Genomic DNA, 23,207 nt, shown 5'->3' with positions numbered 1-23,207 from the left:
GCAGATATGTAGACCACTTCTGACAACGATTGTTCTACAATTGGCCTTGTGTCTGTATAAACTGAAGAGGTCGGTGATGAATGTGGATGATCATCTCCTTCCACAGTATGTAGTGCTTCCAAAATGTATCAAAAAATTTTCTCACTATGATAGGCCACTCAATGCCTGTGTTGGGTGAGGACTACACCAATAGCATAGTTTGAGGTGTTTATCTCAATTTCAAATGGATGTTGTAGGTATGGAAGTGTGAGTATAGGTGTAGAGAAGAGGCAGTGCTTCAACTCAATCAACACCTTCTGTTTGGACTCAGACAAGAAAAACTTTTCTTTCACCCCACCCTTAGTAATCTAACTCAAAGGCCAAGTGATATGGGAGAATCCCAACACGAACCTCTGATCAAAATTTACAAGGCCCAAAAATATGTGAAGCTCTGTTAGAGTAGTTGGGGCTAGCCAATCCTGAATGACTTTGATCTTAGTCCAATCCACATGCACGCCACGCTCATCTATCATGTAACCCAAATATTGGACCTGGCTCATGCCAAAGGTGCATTTCTCTAATTTGGCACACAATTTGTGTGCCCGAAGGGTTTAAAGGACCTGCCAAATGTGTTGCAAGTGTTCTTCCCAACTCTCGATGAAAATGAGGAAGTCGTCGAGATAAAAAACCACAAATGAGTTAGGGAAGGGCCGAACGATGTCATCCATTAGCCTCATAAAAGTAGCAAGGGAATTTTTCAACATGAAGGGCATAACCAACCATTCGAAAAGGCCTTCCATGGATTTCAAGGTGGTCTTCCATACATCTATGGGCTTTATCAGAACCTGGTGATAGCCAGACTTCAGATCGATCTTGCTGAAATAATTGGCCCCCATGGTTTGGTCTTGAAGGTCATCAATATGTGGGATTAGATACCTGTTCCTGACAATGATTTTGTTTAGTGCCCAATAATCAATGTAGAGCCTCTAGGTCCCATCCTTATTCTGTAAAAGGATAATTGGGCTCCCACAAGGTGAGGAACTCAGTCGGATGTGCCCTTTTTGCAGCAACTTCTAGATTTTCCACTTGATCTCTTCATTTTCCATAATGGAGCGACGATATGTCATCCTGTTGGGTGGAGGTGCTCTAAGAGTCAGATCGATCAAATGCTTGACTTGACAGTGCAAGGTTACCCCTGTGGGTGAGGAGAAGATGCCACTATACTCTTCCATGACCTTATCCATCTGCTTCTGCTACGGACGGAACCCTTCCCGGGGGCCATGGTTGTGGCTACAATCTTCCCCTTACTTTGAGAGATAATTCGAAAGAAAACACATTTCCCAGACTGGGAGATGACCTTACTACATTGCTTAGTAGATACCAAAGAGATGGTGGTAGGCGTGGCTACCTTCAGTACCCTATATAAGTTATTTCCCAAAGAAATAATAACAGAGCAAGGTCTAGACTCATATACAACATGCCACTTCCACAAGTGTGGATGTCCTAATAATACATCACAAACTTCAAGAGGATAAACATCACACAGTACATCATTAGTGTAGGGTTTTATGCTATAGGGAAGGTGACACTACTGGCTGACGTGGAGATCTTGTCCTTGGTGAATCCACCTGATGGTATATGGTTGCGGATGTGTTGTAGTCGGTAGGCCCAGCCACTTCACAACCTTTGCTGAAATGAGGTTATTTTGGCTCCCACTGTCAATAATGAATTGTCGCGGTGAACCCTTCACCCACGTCTATTAGTGGAAGAGACGTTTCCCCTCCTCTGGATCTTCGGGCTCGTTTTAGTACCATATGTCACTCATAATCATTGATACCCAACTTTTCGCGAAGGGTATCAAAAATATTTGTGAACTCTAGCACATCTTGGTCCCTTCCCTCCCATAGTGTAGTCGATTTTATGTACTTATTGTCATAACTCCCAACATGGTAATATTGTTCCTTGATGGCATCTTGGAAAGAGTTCCAAGTTGGTGCGACTATAAACAATGAGGGTTCCCTCTCATCCTTCTACTCACAGTATGTTTCCCAGCAGTGCTTGACATAGGCGATGACTTTAAGGAGTGCAAAAGTAATATTTTCCCTATTGAAAAAATCATGAACCGAAAAATACCCTTGCAATATTTTTAACCATATATCTATGGTGTCTGCATCTATCTAGCCTTCAAATATGGGAATATCAAAGTTGACTTGTACCTTGAAGGGATTGGTGCCTCAAGACTGGCTACAAGATGAAGATGCATCGTCAGTAGGCATCCGCTGAAGCATCTGGGAAAAGTTGTGCAAAATCCCATTCCTCTATCACTCAAGAGCTTCTGCAAGCTATATTTAGAAAGGATCTCCTTCTCCCTCATATTTCTTTTCCTCCGCGATGTGATGTTGTCGGGGTTTGTAAGGTTGGTCTTGAAAAGCTTCAACTAGTTCGAGCCCGAACTCCTTATACCCTAACCTCATTGGGGACATGCAAAGAAAAATAGAGAAACAACAGACTACTCTCATACCACTGATCCAGACTTATGAAGGAATGTAATAAAATAATGATATCAACATGAACATAGAGATGCAACAGAAATAAAACTTCATTTCATTAATATCAAAGAACTGAAATATGTTTACATATAGAATGGAAATAAACTAGCTCAAGCAATGGTAGCTTATCTCTGAGAAGAGATGCGACAGCTGCATGCATCTAAACTATGTTACAATGAGGCTGATGTAGGTTTTAACCCTACACAGAAATTACCTGCATACAAATTCTAAAACACATAAAATAAACAATGCGAGAGCATAACACGTAAAACACATATACATAGAGATTTTTTCCCTGGATCCCAAAACCGGGCCTACCAGCTTGATTTTTCATTATATTCCTTTCAATGTTATAATACATATTTATACATGCTGAAGCATCCAATACCATGCACTGAAAAAACCATCGCGTCCAAAACCATGGACCGAAAACCATCACGTCAAAAAACATGTGCGAAAATCATGCACAAAACCATAGGTGGGTCCACCCAACCTAACATAGGTTCCAAAACCAAAATTTCCCCATAAGGTGGGGTTACCTGCACCCCTCAAACCCCCTGTGACCCTCCGCTATGCAATCGGTGCAATGAAGGGGGGGCTCCTCCCCCCCTCTAAGTCCCCGGTTAACTACGTGGGATAGTCGTGGAAAGAATATAACACAACCCAACATTCTCCCACTTGTTGTTTTCTTTCCACAGGGGGCCATAAGAGAGCTTATTCATTTATCTGGCCTTGCAATGCCCATTGTTTCTCTACACCAAGAGAACTTCTCAAAGCTCATAGTTTTTGTCAATGCATCTGCAGTATTCTTCAAAGTGTCAACCTTTACCAGCAACACCTTTTTGTCTTCTATCATATCCCTCACAAAGTGATACTGAACATCAATGTTCTTTGTCTTTGAATGATATGCAGGGTTCTTTGCCAAGAAAATTGCACTTTGGCTGTCACAGTCTATCCTTATAACTCCCTATACTAACCCCATACTTGAACAAAATCTCTGCAACCAAACTGCTTCCTTGCTTACATGAGTGGCTGCCATGTATTCTGCCTCTGTAGTGTTAGGATATTCCAACACATAGGAAATAGTTAAGTACAACTTGGTCTAGTATAAAGTTAGGTATATAGTTAGGTAAAGTGTGTTTCTTTACTATGTACATTTTGTAACTTACAATCCGATGGTTCATTCTCTCCTCGGTATTACCGACACTTGATCCGTGGCTTAGCACCCGATTGGTCCATGATCTCTATTTAAAGAGCATGGAGGGTCATTTGTAGGTTAACCATGCATGAGATAAGCTTATGTAAATTTTCATTCTTTTATTAATAAATTGCCTGAAGTGGCCGCGTTGGCTCAGGCCGTGGACTGTTTCCCTCTTTGAGGGTTTTAACCACGTCAAAAGTACTGGTGTATTGATCTGTGATCTGTTTGTGAGCGGTGTCCTTTGGTGTTTTGTCTGAGGAACTTACCTTGTAAATTCTTACATGGTATCAGAGCTATTTGAGGGTCGCGTCCGTTGGTGATCCAAATCTGAAGTCAGTAGAACTGCATCCGACTATCATTTCCTAGATCTACTGTTTCTGACTGCTTTCGGGCCGAGAGGACTGCTCTGTTGTGTTGGGAGCATCTGTTCTAGTGAGGAACCACTTTCGTTTCACGTGAAAAGGTTTCCGGTAGCCCTAGCTGCGTCATTTTTAAGATCTGGAGGTATACAGTGTTTATTTACAGTTTACAGTTATTTTCTCTCTGTTTATTTCGGTTTTTGGTTTATTTAGCCTTTTTTATTACCGGATCTATACCTTTCATTTCTGCGTATGCTCTTTTCCCTGCGACTCTGTGCGATCTGGGCAAATCAGAAACAGAAAGGAAGGATTTTTCTCATGCGTATGCTCTTTTCCACTGCACCTTAGTGTGATCTCGGAAAATCAGAAACATTGAGGAAAATATTTAGTTTTCGGCTAAAGCTAACTTTGAGCCGCAAGGTTCGTTTTTGAAAATATTTAGTTTCTGGCTAAAGCTAACTTTGAGCCGCAAGTCTCATTTTTTTGTATGTCCGTGTTGGGTTTTGTGTTTTTTGTTTTGTAGGGGAAAAGAGCTTTCTCAAAGCAAGCACGAAACCCAAAGCATCAACACCCCCCCCCCCCGTCTCTCTCTCTCTCTCTCTCTCAAACTTTTTGTATAGCTCACTTGGTGCAAAGCTAATTTATGAGAGTAGAGGTCTTGGGTCCAAGTATCCATTTTGTGGGGGCGGATTTTTTATTTCCGCACATTCCCACACTTCGTCAGCGACTTCATCAAATTTTCTTCAAAAAGCCATAACTTCTTCATCCGGAAGCTGTTTTCAGAACCATTTTTTTTTAAATAGCCTAATTTTTCGAGATATTTCCATTGCAACACTTAGTTTCAGCATCTATAGCTTCAGTTTTTTTTTTTAAAATGGAAAGTCCATGCCAAGTTATTCTTGACAGCACCAACTACTTCCAATCGTGGTCCTACATTGTGGATTTACTTAGAAGTAAATGTCTTTAAAAAATAGCCATAGGCCAAGAGACCAAACCGAAAGATGAAGACAAGGCAGCTAAATGGGAAAATAGACAAGACCAAGCACGTGGGTTGATAGGGATGTCTATTTCTCTAGATCTTAGATTCCATATTGCAGAACTTGATACTCTTGATGAAGCAATGAAACAGATTACTAAAGTCTTTGGAATTAAAAATGAACTTAAAGCCCATCAACTTGAAAACAAATTGCTTACATTGGACCCCAATAATTTTTCTTGCATTGAAGATTTTTTGTCCAAGTTCAAGACCCTTAGACTTCTCTTGGAAGGTTTTAAGGTTAAGAAAGAAGATAGTAGCCTTATCTACTCCATTCTTACTAAGTTGGGACGAGTCTATTCTGTGTTTGTTTCCACCTTCCATTCTACAAGAGAAGCCTTCATTTTTCAAGGACAAACCTACAAGTCCCCTTCCTTTGATTCCTTTTGTGATTCTTTAATAAGAGAACAAGAAAAACTCTTACACCTTGGTCTTCTTCATCTTGGAAACTCTTCTAAGAAAGTGTTAGCTGCCCAGAAACAACCAAATCCAAAGAATCCTAAGAAGTTGTATCCTAAAAAGAATGTTCCTAAACCAAACAAGGGTCCTAAGCAATTTCAGTCTCAAAATGAAAAATTATTTCAACAAAATGATAAGACAAATAAAAACAAAGGGAAGAAGACTGATAGACATTGCAACATTTGTAATCGAGATGGCCACTTAGAATCCAAATGCTTTAAGATGATGGAAGCCTTGGAAGCAACAATGAAGAAGCATAACATCCATTTGGAGCACTCTTCAACTTCAACTTCATCTTCAGGAATGGCACTTTCTGCATGTGGTTTTCAAGCATCTCGGTCTGGCTATGCACTAAATGTATCTTCTTCTTCTCATTCTCATGAGTGGCTCATTGATTCTGGAGCTTCTTATCACATGGCCAAAAACAAAGCCATGTTTTCTTCTTTAAATGATTGTAAGACCAAAAATATATATGCTGGTGATGATAGATCTCTTAGTGTTGTAGGGGCTGGAACTGTTCATATAGACAATGGTCATTTTAATGATGTATTATGTGTTCCAACCTTATCCTGCAACCTTCTATCTGTATATCAGATAACTCATTCAGGTGAAGGTAAAATCGTTGAATTTTCACATCACAATGTTGTAATTAAGGACCTAAGAGATCCTAGACAGATTTTAGCTACTGGCATTATTGATGATTCTACAAGGTTGTATAAGTTCCACAACTTTGGGTCATCAAATCTTCCCTCAGTATTTGTTGCTCATAATGATGAAGTGAGCAAACTTTGGCATGAGCCATTTGGTCACTTAAACTATCGCTCTCTTCAGAATCTATGTAAAGAAAATATGGTGACAGGTCTTCCAATGGTATCTTGCAGAGATGGTGTTTGTTCCGGATGTGTACTCGGAAAACATCATCGGGATAGTTTTGAAAAACGTGCCTCTTCGCACGTCTCAGCCCCTTTACAGCTCGTACATAATGATTTATGTGGTCCACTTCCAGTTGCTTCATTCTCTGGCTACAAGTATTTCTTAACTTTCATTGATGATTTCTCCAGACGCACTTGGGTATACTTCTTAAAACTCAAGAGTGAAGTATTTAACATGTTCTTGGCCTTTAAGGCCTTTGTTGAAAAAAAACTGGACATCAAATTCTTAAGCTAAGATCTGATAATGGCGGAGAATATGTTAAAAATACATTCATCAACTTTTGCACTAAGAATGGAATTCAAATGCAACATACTGTTCCATATACTCCACAACAAAATGGTGTAGCTGAAAGGAAGAATCGCACCTTAAAGGAAATGGCTAATTGTATGCTTCAATCTAAAGGACTTGGTCTTAATTATTGGGCAGAAGCAATTAACTGTGCAAATTACATAATAAATCGCACTCCTACTAAGGTTTTAAATAATATCACTCCAAAAGAAGCATGGAGCTCAATCAAACCAGATGTAAGTCACTTTTGTGTTTTTGGAAGTGAAGCATGGGCCCATATTCCAGATGAGAAACATAAAGCTTTAGAACCTAAGAGTGAAAAATGTATTTTTGTTGGATATTCTGAAGATGTCAAAGGATATAGACTTATTCCACTTAAGTCCAAAAATGCTATCATTAGAAGAGATGTAAAGTTTGCTGAAAATATATCAGCCTGCGAGCCTAGTTCGGCGGATGTGCCACCTCTCCCTATCTCTTCTACTTTTGAAAATATTTATTCTTCAGATGATGAAAGCGAGGATGAAAATCCTCCCCCACCTTCTCAGGATCCTCCTTCAGCTCCTCAGCTTCCAAAATGGGTTTGTGCTACTCGGGATGCAGCAGGTGATCTTGCCGGTGATCCTACAGATCAGTGACGTACACGTTCTCAGTTCGAGAGAGCCTCTTCTTTACTAGCTCAAGCTTCAGTGAATTATGATCCTGACACCTTTGCAGAAGCTTCAAGCCATCCAGATTGGGAAGCAACTATGAATGAATAATATCATTCATTATTGGCAAATGATACATGGGATCTTGTTCCTCTACCAAAGGGACGAAAACTTGTTAGATGCAAATGGGTTTACAGAACCAAGTATGGACCAGATGGGAAAGTTGATAAACATAAAGCGTGTCTTGTTGCTAAGGGTTTTTCACAAGTTGAAGGCATTGACTATACTGAAACCTTCTCCCCTGTCGCCAAAATGAACTCTATCCGCCTTGTTCTTTCCCTTGCTGCCACTTTCAAATGGGAAGTCCATCAGATGGATGTTAAATTCGCCTTCTTGCATGGAGACTTGCATGAAGAAATTTATATGGAACAACCTATTGGCTTTATACAAACAGACTCCAGCCTTGTATGTCGGCTTCAGAAATCCCTTTATGGTCTCAAGCAAGCTCCTCGACCTTGGTATGCCAAAATGGATAACTTTCTTTTAGAAAATGGCTTTTCTAGGTGTCATTATGACAATACTGTCTACACCATGAAAGTGGGCAAGTCTCTTATCATTCTTGTTCTTTATGTTGATGATCTTATCCTGACTCGTAGTGATCCAAACCTTATAAACCATGTGAAGTCTAGCCTTAAAAGGAAGTTTGAAATGACAGACTTAGGACACTTACATTATTTTCTCGGTCTTCAAGTCTTGCAATCCAAGAAAGGTATTTCCCTTTCTCAGTCCAAGTATGCCTGTGATATTCTACGCCATTTTCACATGGAATACTGTAAGCTAGCCCCTTCTCCCTTCCAGTCTGGGGTCAAACTTTCAGTCACTTGTACTTCTCGTGAAGTTGATGCTACCTTATACCGTCAACTTGTAGGAAAACTTTTGTATCTAACCCATACTCGTCCTGACCTTTCCTTTGATATTGGCCTTGTTGCTTGGTTTATGCAAAACCCATGTGAAATTCATTGGAAAGTAGCTAAAAGAATACTTCGTTATGTTTGAGGTACAGTTCAGTTTGGGATTCATTACAGTGCTAAAGCAGCTCCTCTATTGGTTGGTTTCACTGATTCCAATTGGGCTGGTGACCCTGATGATCGGAAGTCTACTGCAGGTTATGTGTTCACTCTTGGTTCAGGACCTATTACATGGGCTTGCAAGAAACAAGGTGCCATTTCTCTTTCTTCAGCAGAAGCAGAGTATCGCGGTGCTGTAGAAGCTAGTAAGGAAGCCTTGTGGCTTCGTCAGATCCTGTCAGAGTTTGGCTTTCAGCAGCAGCATCTGACTACACTTTGGTGTGATAATCAAAGTGCCATTCAGCTATGCAAAGATCCAATCCAACATCAGTGCAACAAACACATTGAACTGCACATGCACTTCATCAGAAAGCTCATTCATGACCATGTTCTTCAAGTGCAATATTGTTCAACAGATGATCAAGTTGCAGACATCTTTACAACGGCTCTCACAGAGGCGAAGTTCACTAAACTTCAATTTATGGTTGGAGTTCAGGAAGTTGTCACTAAGGGGGGATAGGCTCTAGTGCCTCCTTTCTTCTCCTATTGTGTCATAATTGTAAATCCTTCAATCCTATCCCAAGTTGTTCTTAAGGGGGGATGTTAGGATATTTCGACACATAGGAAATAGTTAAGTACAACTTGGTCTAGTATAGAGTTAGGTAAAGTGTGTTTCTTTACTATGTACATTTTGTAACTTACAATCCGACGGTCACGATAGTAGTGATCCGACGGTTCATTCTCTCCTCGGTATTACCGACACTTGATCCATGGCTTAACACCCAATTGGTCCATGATCTCTATTTAAAGAGCATGGAGGGTCATTTGTGGGTTAACCGTGCATGAGAGAAGCTTATGTAAATTTTCATTCTTTTATTAATAAATTGCCTGAAGTGGCCGCGTTGGCTCAGGCCGTGGACTGTTTCCCTCTTTGATGGTTTTAACCACGTCAAAAGTACTGGTGTATTGATCTGTGATTTGTTTGTGAGCAGTGTCCTTTGGTGTTCTGTCTGAGGAACTTACCCTGTAAATTCCTACATATAGTTGATAGTGCCACTACAGTTTGTTTCTTACTCATCCAACTGACTGCACCTCCAAATAGGTTAAACACATACCGACTTGTAGATCTTCTCTAATCCATATCTCCAACCCAGTCTACATCAACAAAGCCATGAATATCCAACATTCTGTCCAATCCTAGTCTTCCTTGGTAGCACAAACCATAATCACTAGTGCCATGCAAATATTTGAAAACCTGCTTCATTGCTGTTCAAAGCTCCTTTAATGGTTTTGACATAAACCTGCTCAATACTCCCACTGCATGTGCAATGTCAGGTCTAGTACAAACCATTTCATACTTCAGGGTATCGACTACACTTGGATTTGGAACATGGGACATGTCCTCTTCCTCTTCTTGTGTCTTGGGACACTGTTCAACAGATAATTTTACACCTACAGGAATAGGAACCTTCACCGGTTTACTATCCTGCATATGAAATCTCTGCAATATTGTCTTGACATACTTCCTCTGGTTTAACCAGAGCTTCTTCTTTGCATGATCTCTTTTAATTTCCATGCCCAAAATATAGTTTGCAGCACCAAGATCTTTCATGTCAAATTTGGAGGAAAATTGGGTCTTTAAATCCTAGATAATTTCTTTTTCATTTCCGAATAGCAACATATCATCCACATACAAGACCAAATAAATAACACAGTCACCAATTAATTTAAATACACACAGTGATCTGCTTTGCTTCTAGTGAAGCCAAGTCCTCGTATAAATGTATCAAATTTTTTATACGACATCCTTGGTGACTGTTTTAACCCATAGAAGTTACCTTGGCAACAGGAGAAAAAATATCACCAAAATCAATTCCCGACACCTAGGAATGACCTTTTGCTACCAACCGAGCCTTTTATTTCTCCACCTTTCCTTCTGCATTTGTCTTCTTCTTGAACACCCATTTGCTGCCAATGGGTTTCCTTCCAGTCGACAACTCTACTAGATCCCAAGCCTCATTTTTGTGCAAAGATGCTATTTCATCAACCATGGCCTCTTTCCAAAGTTTTCCATCCTCTGAATCTACTGTTTCCTTCACAGTTCTGGGATCATCATCAGTAATAGATAAAGAAAAATTTGAATAGAAAGTAGATGGACTATACCTTTCTGGTTGCCTTATTTCTCGAACTAATCTTCTCACACCCGGAGTTTGTGGCTCTTCATCTTCTGATTCCTCCTCTGCTGTAGAGTCTGGTTCTTCCTCCTTTATCTCAAACTCTATCTTCTCAAGCTCCTTTAGTTGGACTTCATGTTTAATAACATCTTTCACCTCTCTGAACACCACATCTCGGCTGTACAAAACCTTCCTTGTTACTGGGTTCCAAAGCTTATAATCCTTTAAACCATCCTTATACCCAATAAATATGCACTTTTCAAATTTACTATCCAACTTGGTTCATTTCTCCTTTGGAACATGTACATATGCATCACATCCAAATACCCTCAGATGTGAAAGGGAGGGTTTCTTACCAGTCCATACCTCTTGTGGAGTTTTATCCTCCAATGCTGATGAAGGTGATTTGTTGACTAGGTAGCATGCTGTCTCCTCTACCTCTACCCATAATTCCTATCCTAACCTGGCACCACTAAGCATGCTTCTTTCCCTTTCCATCAATGTCTTGTTCATTATTTTTGCAACTCCATTTTTCTGAGGTGTATATGGAGTAGTCTTTTGTCGTGCTATACCACACTTCTTACAGAATTCTTCAAATTACTTACTGCAAAACTCTCCACCATTATCTGTCCTCAACACCTTTATCTTCTTCTCTCTCTGGTTTTCCACCATAGCCTTGAATTCTTTAAACCTGTCAAAGACTTCAGATTTCTTCTTAAGGAAATATATCCATGTATTCCTTGAGAAGTCATCTATAAATGATACATAGTACATAGACTTACCCAGTGATGGAACCTTCACAGGTCCAAACACATCACTATGCACAAGCTCTAATATATGTTTCGTCCTCTTACCACCAGAGGGGAAACCCACCCGATTTTGCTTCCCATATACACAATTTTCACATAAATCAAAATCTAGAGAGCTATTACTCATACCTTCTACCATACCTTTACCATGAAGTATTTGAAGGCCCTTCTCTCCAATATGTCCAAGCCTTTGATGCCACAGCATGGTCTTATCTCTAGAGACCACTAGATTTTCTGCTCCACTTTCAGGAACCACAGAACTGTTGCACCCATCAACAACCATGCTACCTTGCAGCTTGTACAAAGTTCCAATCCAAACTCCCTGCATCAATACCAGTGCTCCCCAAACCATCTTGTAAGTATCCTTCTCGAACACTAATTTTACACTTGCATCATCCAACTTGCTAACAGAAATCAGATTTCAGGCCAATGCAGGAATATAAAAAACACCCGAAACTGTTCTAACCCTTCCACCTTGCAACTTCAACATTATTTTTCCATGACCAACGATTATAGCCTTCCTATCATACCCTAAGAAGACATCACCACCATCGTATTTCTCATACTCGTAGAACTACTGTCTATGGGGAGTGAAGTGAAAGGATGCACCTGAGTCAATCAACCATGCCTCATGATCTACATGTGTACTTGAAGAGGCCAAGTACACATCCCTACCTTCATCTGAGGTGGTTTTCACCTCTACAGAAGGAGCATCATCAAATCCCTTTCCTTTATCAGGAGCTTTAGACTTACAGTCCCTTTTGTAGTGCCCTTCCTTTCCACATTTCCAACACACCACCTTTACAGGTTTTCCTAGAGATTTAGATCTCCCTTTATATTTAGATCTCCCACTCGATGACTTATTTTTGTTTCTGTTCTGGGACCTTCCTCGTACAGACAAGGCATCACCATTCTAGTTCTCCATATTTTTTCGTCTCATCTCCTCCATCAGCAAGGATGAGACTATTTCATCAAACTGCAAGGTAGTTGCATTGCTACCTATTGCAATAACCAGACTATCCCACGAATATGGTAGAGAAAACAACAAACTAATGCATTTATCTTCATCTGAAATTTTAATATCAATAGATGCTAACTGACTTACCACAGTATTAAATGTGTTCAGATGCTCTGTCACCGAGTCTCCATATTTCATCCTCTTATACATATTTTTCCATAGGAATAGTTTATTCACCAGAGACTTAGATTGGTACAAAGTCCCTAACTTGTCACACAAAGCCTTCATCGTAGCTTCCCCTAGTACATTCAGCAATACAGAATCTGAGACACACAATCATATTGTGCCCTTTGCCTTCCGATCCAACTTCTTCCATTCTTCATCGGACACTCCCGTTGGTTTAGTACTTGGATCTACTGCGATCCACTCATATTTATCCACCAACAGATCCTCCATCTTGAGTTTCCATAACTCAAGACTTTGACCATTAAATTTCTCGATCTCTAACTTTCCACTGCTCGCCATCTTCTTTCACCACTAGAATCGATCCCGCAGATCTCCCACTGAACAGGGTCTACCACAAGCCGGAGCAAAACCCCTCAGCAACAAAGGAATCCCCTTGAAGCCAAAAAAACTCTGATACGAAATGTAGGTTTTAACCCTATACAGAAATTACCTACATACGAATTATAAAACACATAAAACAAACAATGCGAGAGCATAACACGTAAAACACATATACACAGAGATTTTTTACCTGGATCCCAAAACCGGGACTACTAGCTTGATTTTTCATTATATTCCTTTCAATGTTATAATACATATTTACACATGCTGAAGCATCCAAAACCATGGATCGAAAACCATTGCGTCCAAAAACATGTGCAAAAATCATGCACAAAACCATAGGTGGGTCCACCCAACCTAACATAGGTTGGGGTTACTTGCACCACTCAAACCCCCCGTGACCCCCCCGCTACACAATCGTCACAATGAAGGGGGGGCTTCGCCCCCATTCTAACCCCCCAGTTAACTACATGGGCTAGCCATGGAAAGAATATAACACAACCCTAAACATCCAAAAACCTAAACCTAGGAGATGAAGTGCCAAAACTATGGGCCCCGTTTGGGTAAATTGGTACATCAACTTCCCAAAGTCATAACTTTAGCATACGATCTATGGTTGATGTGCATAATACCTCGTTAGAAATATATATCTGAGGAATACAACTTTCAAGTGGCTAACATTGGTCAAACACCTGTTTTAGCCACGAGTTACCCAAAAAACGGCATTGAAAGTTCACGACCTGAAAAACTACCAGAAATAGTAAATTGTGCTACAATTAAGCAAAATGAAAAACTGAAAGAGACATTGGTAGGGGTCCAGGTGGAATAGGCAGGTGGCCACCAACATCCACCTGGATCATTTCTAGAGTAGCTTACTCTCTTACCTCTTTAAAGAAGAAAGGGAAGGCTTTTCGGTGGACGACTGAATGCTAAAATAGCTTTGATCGGATGAAACATCCGCTTATCACAAATCATATTTTAAGAATTGCAGACCTAGAGAAAGAATTTATGGTTTGCATGGACACATGTTAGGAAGGGGTCGAAGCAGTTTTAATGCAAGAAGGTAGAATAGTAGCCTATGAATCTCATAACTTGAAGGAATGTGAAAAAAAAAATTAAGCTTATGATTTGGAATTGACGGTGGTGGTTTATGCTTTGAAAATGTAGTGGCACTATTTGCTTAGAAATAAATTCATATTGATGACTTACCACAGTAGTTTAACTAGTTATTTTAATCTAGCCCACTCTAAATTCACGACAAGTAAGATGGGTTGCATTTCTTAGTGAATTCAATTTTGAGATTAAACACCTAAAGGGAAAAGAGAACCTAGTGGTTAATTCCTTAAGTAGAAAATTGCACTTTCTATATGAAATTTCATTCTGCCAAATTAAAACTAGCTTCATAGAACATATTAAAGATGTTGGCCTAAGGGATCCGGAGTATCATTTTTGTGGCATCAAGAAAAATTACATAATAGCAAGGAGAAATAGTTAGGATATTCCATGAATGAAAATGGTATGTTGGTGTACAGGCGCAAACTTTATTTCCTTAACGAGCAAAGTTTGGAACAATTAATTATGAATGAAAGCCACAAAATCCCTTACATTGCTCATCGTGGCTATCAAAATTTAATCCTTTCCCTGAGGAAAAATTATTTATGAACTTGTATCAAAGAAAACGTAGCTAAATATATAGAAAAGTGCCTAGAATGTCAACAGGTGAAGGTTGAGCATCAGAATCCCGTAGGATTGATGCACCCCTTGCCCATTCCTGAGTGGAAGTGTGGAGTTATTACAGTGGAATTTATTACTAGTCTAACGAAATCTAGAAGGTAGAATGATTCTATAATGGTTGTAATTGAAAAAATGAGTAAAGTTTCACATTTTATACTAGTGAAATCCACCTACAAGTCAGTGAAAATTGTTGATATTTTCATGAGAGAAAATTTTCAATTGTGTTGTCTCTTAAGAAACCAATTTTTTGGCTATGTAGAAATTGTGCTTAAGACATTCATTTTTATTATTCATGTCACTTATTTGTATGATGTATTCTCAAGTGAAGGGCTTAAAGGACTTGACTCTTAACCCTTAATATTTAGCTTATATGAAAGTCTCAGAATGCCATATGATGCTGAATATAAATGTTGTGTGAAGAATGCTTTGAGAAGTTAGAGATAATATGTTGTTTTTCACAGAAACTATTATCTGTAACTTAGAAGAAGTGTAGAAGTAGGAACTTTAAATATAGGAGCGCTCTTTTAAGGAATTTTAACTTCATTCACATAAGTAAACAAAGACCTGCAGTTTCATTACCATACTTAAAGGAAGGAAGACACATAATAACACATAACAAAGAAATTACAAAATCATACCCAACAATGTGTGGAAAACTCCTAATTCTTTCATTAATCATCATTTTATCAAGAATACAATAGCATAGTCTCCAGGTTCTTCAAAATTCGGACCTTTTTCCTATAATTTTGCCTCTTTTTATACATCATGGGACTGTTGGTAACTACCAAAACTATCCAACTTCTTAACTACCTCCTAACTGTCTAAAGCAAAATTCATTACAGAATACCATATTGGAGGCTAAAAGACACCTCATTCTTCTCAAGAAAACAAAACAACAAGAAGTAATAGAAATTAGAGTATGATTGGTGATTGTTGCTCGCTATTTGAATCTGTGGTCTGCTCTATCATCCATTCCTTGGAATTTCTCCATAATGGTACATTTGACCTTGGTTCTTCCTCTAACTTATCAACTGCTATTCTGTAAGCTGTGACCCTACCATAAGTAGGCTTGTCAATAAACAGAGTCTTCACCATCCAGAGAAGCTTAAAATTTTTGTTCAGGTAGTTCACAACAGTGGCTCCTTTTAATATTGTTGTCTTTTCATGAGTGTTATCAACTTTGCCTTTTGCGTCAACCAACAAAGTCTCATATGTTTTCTATGGAAGCAAGTTTCCATGTAGATCCCAGCAAGAAGGAAGTCTAGCCCCAATCCTTTTATCAAACAAGATGTTAAATTTTGAAACTGCTTCCTTCATCTCCTTTATTTTCTTCCCAGCAGTAATCATGTAGATTTTTCTAACAATCATTTTATTAAAATCAATTGCACATGATGTTCTATCTGACATGTCATGTTCCTTCAATTCCGCAGTAGATTTAGAATTAATGAAATCTATCATCCTCTTTGCCAACTTTGATGTATCTAGATCTTTTTACTTATTTTTAATGGCCATCTCTTCCATATCCCGAACTAGTGTTTTTTCTTCAAATATAATCATCAGAAACTCCCAAATTCCCCTGATAACCTCAATGAATTCATCCCATAAGATTTCTCTGGCTTGAATCAAGGATATATTTCTCTTCATTTTCTCCTTTAGCCTTTTGATTTCATATTCAGCCTTTAGGAGATCTTCCCTATACTTCTTTGCATTATCTTTCTCCCTTCTTGCTTCTTCTTCACTTAAATCGAGTAGCTTGCAAGTTGTTTCCAATTACTTTGGGATTTCTTTACATCATGCTCAGTCATTGAATAAATTTAGGAAATAAATGAGTTATGGGGACAAAAGCAGCTAGAACGCCTGACCTAACCTTTGCCATGAATATAGAAGACTTCTTATGGTTCAGAATGACCTCTTGATATAGTGAAAGATGTTTAATTGTACAGAGGGTATCGGAAATATCTTGTTCAACATCCATTAATGGGGTATGGATAACTGATGAGGAACTTACTTATTGGCCATGGTGAATGTAGGTGACAGTTTGTTGGTGACACTTGTTGATGATAGTTGCCAGGATGGTTTCTAACTCATATTTGTTGAACTGGCTACAATGTTTCTTAGTACTAAAACAAAATACTAATACCACGGGGTTTCGCTTGTCTTTTATACATATAATATTCAAACAGGGGGAGAAAAACCTATAATTAATGTAACTAATTAATGGAGTGGCAAATGAGGTGACGGGGTATGGTGAATGAGGTCGACGATAGTGAATGAGGGTGGCGGATGATGTGGACGAGATGAGATGGAGTGGAGCGATGGTGGTGGCCCACTGTAGGGATAGGGAGTGTACAGGAGATTCATTGGGCTTGAATGCCCACAAAATTCTCAAGCTGTAGATCTCGGTCAAACACCTTGACATCGTGGTCAACTACAGGGGTTGAGCCTAAGTTATAACACCTGCTCGTTGTTCCCTTGCAGAGCACTTTACCCACTTCTCGAGCCCATGCTTGCTCATATCTTGTGATACCGCTCGAACTTTAACATATGGGTCGGGGCCCTACCTTATATCAAATTTGAAAGCTATCAATAATATAAAAAAATCACTACTTTCAGACTTCCGCATTCTCTTTTAATTTTGTTTCTAGAACATAATATGTGATTTTTTATTTTTTGTGATAAAGTTGAAAATGAAATTTAAATGGCGATGGATGTTACAACATCTGGCTCCACCTGGGATAGTGCTTTTGCCATAGAAGCACTAAGAACCACATATCAATGCCTTCACCTCACGCATGGAGTCACATATTGCTTAGCCAATTTTAATTCTGTGGAATTTGTACAATGAATTCACTTGGGTATCTATAATGATAAGATGCTTGTGCTTTAGAATTGGAAATAATGTTTTAGGTACTGCCCATTGACAGGCAGCTGTAAAGTTTCACCATCAAGATTCTCTAGGAAGAATGCATTATTTCTCATTTCTTTTATGATCCTAAATGGCCCATACCATAGAGGATCAAACTTTCCATGTTTTACCTTATCTTCTCTTCTAGTATCCCACCTTAATACCAGGTCTCCAACTTTAAAATCAATTTCTTTGGCTTTTTTGTCAAAAATACCTTTCATTTTTTATTGATATACCTTATCCCTGCTTTCAATCAAATCCACTACCTTATGCATCCTTCTTATTAGAGCATTGGGCTCTTCGTTTTCCTCCTGAATCATTACAATCACAGGCTTCACAAGCTGACTAGGGAACGAAGCTTGAGTTCCATACACTAACTCAAAAGGTGATTTCCCAGTAGACCTTTTTGTAGTCACTCAAAGAGCCCATAGAGCAAATTTTAATTTCGAATCCCAGTCTTTCTGATTCTCTACAATAGTTTTCTTAAGAATTTTCATCAATGTTTTGTTAGTGGATTCAGCCAATCCATTTACTTGTGGATGATAAGTTGTTGAATGAGATAAAATGACGTTATACTTTTGACAAAAAGAAAAAAACTTAATTGAACTGAACACTTGAGCATTGTTAGTTATGATTTTGACAGTGCATCTAGATCTGCTCAAAATGTTTTCCTCTAAAAACTTCATCACCACCTGATTATTTGCCTTTTTGGTAGGTATAGTTTCTACCCACTTGGTGAAATAATCAGTAGTTGTAAGAACCCACTTGTGTTGTCCAATTGAAGGTGGGTTAATTTCTCCAACAAAGTCTAGTCCCCATTGTCTGAATGGTTCTTCTATGAAGACTGGGATCAATGGCAAAGGAGCTAACCTCTTGTTCTCAGCAAAAAGCTGACACTTCTGACAGCTTCTGACAAACTTATATATGTCACCAAATAGGGTGGGCCAATAAAACCTTGCCTGGAGAATTTTGTGTGCATTAGCTTTCCAACTATAATGTCCACCACATAACTTCTCATGATAATATTTAATGGTCTCTGTAGATTCATCTTCTATTAAACATAACAATAAAATTCCCACAGGATCCTTCCAATACAATCTTCCCTCTACAGTCACATATGGTTTTGCTTTGATTTTTAATGCTCTATATCTTGTTCTATCCAATGACTGGGGACAAGAGAAAAAGCATAAATAATGAACTATGTGCTTGTACCATTTTGAACATAAAAATTTATATCGGATCTTCATACCTGGGTTTGATTTTTCTTCACCTTCTTTAATTATTTCCTCATTTACAGGTGTTAGCAAGTTGATTCCCAATGCCTAAAAATTTGACTCTGTCAACATCTTTTCCAATCCCTACCCTTTCACCATCTTTGTGGGATTTATGTCTAGGTCATACTCTTGGATCTTAGCTGTCCATTTTCCTCTTTTGCCTTCCACATCACTTTGGACTAAGACATCCTTTATTGTAGCATTTGGCACATAAGAAATGATCTGTGACTGCAACACATAAGTCCTAAAGGCCTTTAGCGCTTTTACCAAAGCATATACCTATTTTTCAAGGATAGTGTATTTGAGTTTAGCGTCTCAGAGAATCTTGCTAAAGAAAGCAACTCACTACTCTTTTCTTCCTCATTTTTCTATAAAGAAACATCAGCTATTGAATTAAGTGATGCAAATGAAAAAAATTGTAAGGGCTTTTGATAATCAAGGCTAATTAAAATTGGAGCTGCTTATAATGCTTCTTTGATCCTGGAGAATGAATCTCTGGCTTCCTTGGTCCAATGTGCATTTTCCTTCTTCAACATATTGATAATCTCCTTTACAATTTCAACATAATTGGACACAAACCTCCTTAGAATTTTTTTTTTCCTAGAAATTTTTGAATTTCTTTCTTACTCCTGGGCAGGGGTATTTTCTACACAGCTTGCACCCTTGTTGGATCTATCTTCACTCCATCTCTAGAAGCAATGTGCCCCAGTAGTTTGCCTTCTTCTAGAGAAAAAATAGACTTCCTAGGATTCATCGAAAGCCCAAATTTTCTACATTTCTCAAAAGTATTTTTAATATGGTCCAAATGCTCGTCATTTGACTTAGAGAAAACATTGATGTCATCTAGGCATACCACTACAAATTTATCACCCACAAATGCAATGTCCATAGCCCTCTGAAATGTTGCACCTCCATTCATCAACCCAAAAGGCATTCAAGCATACATGAAGGTTCCCCAAGGAGTTGTGAATGTAGTCTTTTTCTGATCTTCTTTATCAACAACCACCTGGTTATACACAGAGAACCCATCCAACATTGAGATTTTGAATGATCCAGTTACCTTCTGCAACACATGATCCATTTTAGTTAATGGATAGTTATCTTTTAAGGAATCCCTATTTAGATTTCTAAAATCCACACATAACCTTATTTCTCCATTTTTCTCCCTTACATGTACTAAATTGGCCACCCAGTCAGAGTATCGAAGCGAAACGACTATCTTGGCATCAAGAAGATTTTTGACTTCTTTCTCAATCAACGGTAAAAGCAAAGGATTGATCTGCCTCAGTTTTTGCTTAAATGGTTTAATCCCTTCTTTCAAGGGAATCTTGTGATGAATAATTCTTACTTCATATGTCTTGTGATCCTCATATGATCAAGCAAAACATCAGTATACTCCTTGAAAATCTCAATATATCTCTCCTTATAATTAAGTGGAACTCCATTAAATAGTTTGAGCAACTTGGGCTCCTTCTGGGTTCCAATATTGTGATCTTGAATCTGCTCATCCTGTGGAATTTTCTATGAACTAATAGCTACATCATTGGAGTTAAAAATTCTTTCAAGAGGGACAAGCCCCCTTGGTAGAGTATTATCTTTCAATTGAATAATTTTTTGATTAACTATGGAATTTTTAAAACCACTTACTCTTCACCTTCTATTGTTTCATATCCATCTTGACCAATCTTGGTGCCTTGAAAATCTTCAATCATAGTCAATAATTCCTTAATCTCCTGATCATCCTCAAAAACCTGCCAGTGTTTTATATTATTCGGAATAGAAGGCCTATGCCTCATTTCAACCTCATATCTTAGCTTTGGATTTATAGGAGGCCTAAAAGTACTCGCAACCATAGCCAAGGAGTCTCCTAAATGGTTACCATCTCTTGGAATGAACTATATGTTGAAAACCTCAAAGAAATTATCAACTAAATCCCACACTTCATTTCTATATACCCTGAGCCTCGGGTGTTTTGATTGACAATGGTTCTTAATTTTCTTTATAATCATCTCTGAATCTCCAAAAATAAAAATTGACAAGACTCCCATTTTTTTTGTTGTTTGCAGAGCAATGATCAAGGATTCATATTCTGCCACATTATTAGTTGCTTCGAACTCCAATTTAAAAGAAAATTGGATCGTATTACCTTTAGGTGTAATTAAAAGGAAACCAACACCTGTTCCTTCTTTAGAATAAGGTCCATCAAAGAAGCACTTCCACACCCCTTATGTTTGCATCTCTGTATTTACACAGGCTGAAGTAAGCTACCTCTATTTATCTTCAACCAACTCTGCATTGTGATGTAGCATGAAGCAAGAAAAGTCATCTTTTTCTTAGCTATACACAAGTGAATTACTTGCTCCGTTCTTTGTGATTGTTTTAACAAATCTTGTTTCTCTTTACAACCTTATTTCTTCTCCACCAAAAATTGGTATGATAGCATAAGTAAAATCCAATTTCATAACACCGCCCAATTTAGCCCCCCATGACCTAGATAGCAACATTCTAAACCTAGCAGGGATATCTAGTACCACTACATCCATTACCAAGCTTCTAGTTGGGATCTAGGATAATGAAAACACCATATCTTTAATGAGCTTGAGACACTTGACTTTATTTGAAACAAAAGAATACAGGGCTCTGTAAGGTTTAGTAACTTCTAGGTTTAGTTGTTTCATTACTGATAGTGGCATAAGGTTATGTGAAGCTCCTGAATAAAACATACAATTATGCAAGAGGAAATCATGAATCAATAAAGAAATGTAGAAAGGAGGTGTTGAAGAATCTACCTCCTCCACATGCGGACCAAAAACCACTACTGGTTTATGTTCTTGCAAATTCACAGTGTCATTTATATTCACATTCTGAGATAGGTTGATAAATTCAGCAATCTCTCTTTGATAAATTGGTGTTTTGACCAACTCTGTGAGGGGCACCTGAATTCTAATTTCTCCTAACTCTTTAGTGAGACTAAATACATGGACCTATGTAGTATTCCTTTCATGTTCATCTTCACTTTTTTTCATCACTGAAATCTCTTGTGGAATGGAAACAATTTTTTCTAAAGGAGTTTTATCACTTTTATCTTGAGAAGACTCACCTTGAAGTATTTGAGTTTTTCTATTTGTATTATGTTGTTGCTTTCCTTTATTTAATTGTTTTACAGGCTGTGGTTCTTATGAAGTCGCCTTTTGTAGGGGAGCTGGAACTTACTTCTCACCTTCATTTTCTTGAATTCTAGATCTTTTTCTTGATCTCAAGTCATACTTCTTATGTAATTTTTCCTGCATAAAATCAGTAAATTGCTTCCAATATTCATCAATTTCATTCTCATCATAAATAACATCTATTTCAGTATATTCTTCTCCCTCAACACCTATTTCATCTTAATCTCTTGCATACAATGTGGAAATATGATCATCATGATCATTAGAATGCTCTAGTACTTCATCAAGATCTGCCTCTAAGTAAAGTGGTGCTTGAACCAGATCTTGGTCTTTTCTCTCCTTCTCCAAAATTTGCAGAGGTTGTCTTTTATATTGAGGATTAAAGTTTCTTTTTTGTTGTACTTTCCTAGTACTTCATCAGGATTTGCCTCTAAGTAAAGTGGTGCTTGAACCTGATCTTGGTCTTTTCTCTCCTTCTGCAAAATTTGCAGAGGTTGTCTTTTATATTGAGGATTAAAGTTTCTTTTTTGTTGTACTTTCCTCTGAGAATTCTTACTCTCCAATTCCAATTTAATCAATTTACTAGACAAATTTTTAATCACATTATTCATATCCTCTAATGTTTTATTTTGAGAGGATTCCACTTTAGCCTTTCCTTTATCTTGGGTAGGTTGTGCCTCTGGTGCTTTACCTACAGCCACCAGATTTGCTTCTATTCCTAAAGCATCAGTTTGGATCTAATCAAGGGTTTTGGATCTTCTCTCCCTCAATATGAACCCAAAATCTGATTCAAATGCCCCTACAAAAGTTATTTTTCCACCAGTAGGAGGGGGCTTGATCTCCACTAGAAGATTGTTGTAAAGTTTATTGAACCTTTTGATGAACTCAGCAACACTTTCATCATATTTCTTTTAATGGCATTAAAATCTCTAAGTGAATACCCATGGTCTCATTTCTCTCCCCATCTCTAGGTGAACTGGTGCTCCATCTCTTCCCATGTAGGAATAGAGTTATTAGGAAGCCCTTTAAACCACTTTCTTGCTTCACCATCCAAGGATTGCACAAAAAGTCTTAAAACAACATCCAGATGTTCAACATTGA

Source organism: Pinus tabuliformis, chromosome 8 (assembly GCF_031772625.1).
Source record: "Pinus tabuliformis cultivar Carrire ecotype Pingquan chromosome 8, CPIR1, whole genome shotgun sequence".
In the NCBI taxonomy this organism is placed as follows: Eukaryota; Viridiplantae; Streptophyta; class Pinopsida; order Pinales; family Pinaceae; genus Pinus; species Pinus tabuliformis.
The sequence above is the reverse complement of the archived record's forward strand: the minus strand, read 5'-3'. Positions refer to the sequence as shown.